At 27.1% G+C, this 3,660-nt stretch overlaps 1 pseudogene; it reads right to left on the reverse strand.

Moving 5' to 3' along the window:
• LOC104733532 lies at positions 325-1,462 on the reverse strand (annotated as a pseudogene).

Here is a 3,660-nt window from a genome sequence, read left to right on the forward strand (position 1 = left end):
TTTTTTTTTTTTTAACTCAAATTCGGAAAACAAAACCCAAGGGGTAAATTGTAATTACACCCAGGGCACTAAACATTCTAGTAATTTTCAAAAGATTTATAGATTTGAGTAATAAACCAACTTTTGGATAACATTTGAGTAATTCTTTCTTTTATTTAAGTTAATGTATGGATTTGCTCATTAGTAAAGTTGGGATAGGAATTCAACATACCCCTTAGCTGGGGCATGAAAATACCAATTTTCCGTCTCTTTACACACTGAGGTTGGAAGTTACTTGAAGATCCTGTCTCAAAAGATGAAGCATGACATGATTTATGCCAAAGATTAATTTATGTCATGATTTTTATTCAGATTTATGTCATGATCTTCATTCAAATATGTGAAAAGGTTTTTGTTTACATCTATACCAAGCAGGCAAGCTTTTCACCTAGTTCTATGTTAAGATCAACATTCAAATCAAAATCTGCAATTTCATTATTCAAGAAATTAGATCGTCTTTGAGGTGATCTTTTTTCTGTAATCTGCAAAAGAAAAGCAAAATAAGAGTGGTTTTTGTTTTAGTTTCCAATAAAGTTGGATTTTTGTCTTATAAAAGATGAGTGAACGTTTTTTTATGCCAAATTTTTTTGGGGTTGAATGATATAATTCAGAGAAACAAATTCTGCGTTATTTTCGTAGATTACCTCGAAAACATTAGTAACAGATTCTGCTTTCCTTTTTCTAGATATTGTTTCTTCAGTTTTTTGTTCTTTTTGGATTCCATCTACCTCTTCAGTGCAGTCATAGCAAGACCAATTATTAGGAATCTTATCTACCTTTTCCATCATGCAGTAACTACAATAACCCAAAAAATGATAAAAGATACTCAAAAATATATTTACTATGTAATTTGCATGGTTAAAAAATACGTATATATAGTTTGGAAAAATATTACGTATGTTCCGCACCAACTTTGCAGTTGCAACAAGTCACAAGTGAATCTTCATATCCTACATTACCACATGTATCACAAATAGTTACCTGAAAAAATCATTTGATATCATCATGTTAATAACATTCATAAGCTAAGATTTAACAAAACAACTAAAGAGAAAATCATTACGTACTTCTCCCTCAGAATGAGACGTTTCATTGTTATCATCGAGGATTATAGTTTCTACAACTCTTTTATTTTCAACATTATCGCCATCAAGCTGCACAAACGATTTTATTTGTTCCTCATTCTAAAAACATAAACCCTTTATCAGTTTCATTTCTCTATGAAAAAGATATATTCTTCCACATCTATGATAACATATAATATATATATGAAACATTTCGATAAAGCATTTACTTATGAGGAAGATATTTCTGTAAATTAAATCATATATTTTTTTAAGTCATATGTGTTTTTGGAGGAATATACCTGTGTAATGTCTTTAGATACCACAATCTGAGCATACTCATTAGTGTTTGAAACCATAGTTGATGGTATATGTTGTTTCTCAACAAATCTATTGGAGGTCCAAATCCCTGAATCTTATTTTCAAAAACACAAAAAAAAAAATTCATTAATGAAACTCAAACACTGGTAATAATAAATCACATTTTAAAACGAAATTCATCACAAGTACTATAAAATTGTGAACTTTAACTATAAAGAAAAAAAAGTATTCAACACAATTAAAGGAGAAAAAGAATAAATCTCTATTGAACAAAACTCGGTGATCAATCATTCAAATCTATATGTTACCCCTTCATATAATCAAATTATAAGATTATAAATAAAATTGGAGAGACACAATATCCTAATTTTCCAATATAAAAAATATTTTAATAAAAATAAGATAAAAACTATAATTTCTGGAAATTTGACATGCTTTTCACTTGATGTAGAGAGAAATCCAAATCAAAGTGAAGACAAATTGATGAATTTGAAAGAATACTTACAGATGATACAAAACAAAATCTCAAAAGGGATGAGGAAAGAGGAAGAAGAAAAAACCATATTTAAAGACCAAAATTAGAGTCAATCTATGAATTATTTTATTTGTTATGCAAGCAAAGCAATTTGATGATTGTCTATATTTTGATTCTCTGTTTTAGGCAGTATATTTAGATGTATTTACTTGTTTTTTCCCTTGATTTTCATTTCTAATTTTCTTTAATAAAATTTACCCCAAATATACTTAACTTTTAAATGTAAATTTATTGAAGGCTCTCTCTTTATTTTTTATGTGTTTTGAATTATCTAAATAAGAGGACGTAAATTTTTGATGAATGTTGTATTTACATGTGTAACCTCACTTATGTAAATCTTTTAACAATATAATATACACATATCTTGTAACGCCACAAGTATATTCATAATTATTGTTTAGCTCTACAAAAGCATTCTTTATTGAATCGTGAAAGACTATTATGTCTCGAAAGGTGTCGAGATCATGTTTTCTGAATTGGTTTACCATGTTTACAATAATTTTTATTTACAAAAGTATACCTAAATCATTAAATGAATAAATGCATTGTATAAGTAAAATAAAACATTTTTGTTATAATAGTTGAAACATGTGTTTCAAACTGTGATAATGGTATATGTTCTGTTTTTACAATGGAGGTTTACGAGAATCAATTAAACGAATGATTTCATCTATTAAGACATGTCTAATCACTTAGTATGAAATTATTATCACGTTGTTATCATGTCATCTAAATTATGAGTTAAACAAGTTAACTCGTGAAATATATACCTTACAGTTACATATATAAAATCTTTGACATATCATTCATCGTGTGAAACAAATGAGTTTGTAGATAAACAAATGACATACATTATTAAATAGATTATTAGATTCTAAATCGGATTTAACCATTTGGTTATATAATCATGAAAAGTGAGATAAGATTGACATATTCATGAATTGGTCGAGAATTCTTTTATGGTACGCTGCACTTGCTTTGATAGATAAAACAAGTTTGGTAAAGATGTTATAACGATATAATATTATATATGTATCTTTACACTAAGTAATGTTCATGAGATTTGATATATTCAGATTTTATATGGAATAGTATTATGTTAGTAATAACATCTAATCATAAATAATATATATAATTAGATCAATAATCGATAATCAACATCCAAACTTTTAAAGAATGTTTTTATAGAATATGAATAAGAAAATTTTTCTTAAAGATAAAATATCATGAGGTAGTCATCAATGCCGTTTATTTTTCCTGCAAATTTTTGAGGTGATTTTAGTTACTACATAATATATATCAAATTATTTATTTGTCAAGAAAATATTATCGTCAACAATATATGTTTTATATCACTTAATAAAGTAAGTTTAGTGTTTATATAAATTTATACTTAAAAATTTAGATGATTTTATTTGAGCTATAGAACTTATATTGATTGAAAATGTTTTAAGTAAAAAGTCGGCGCGTGTGCGGGAATAAATTCTAGTTTTATATATGAAGGGGCTGTTCGCGAGTCTATTAGTGGGTTTCTACATTTCATGGACACTGTTATAGAACTTTTTTTACATTACCGACACTTGTTAATAGATTTTGCGGCTTGTAGGTAACTCTTGCATGCTATAGATGAAGCATATTAAAACATTACACACTAAATTTTTCATTTAGGACTAATAAACTCCGATTAACCGGAGTAAGATG

This window comes from Camelina sativa, chromosome 12 (assembly GCF_000633955.1).
Source record: "Camelina sativa cultivar DH55 chromosome 12, Cs, whole genome shotgun sequence".
Classification (NCBI taxonomy): domain Eukaryota; kingdom Viridiplantae; phylum Streptophyta; class Magnoliopsida; order Brassicales; family Brassicaceae; genus Camelina; species Camelina sativa.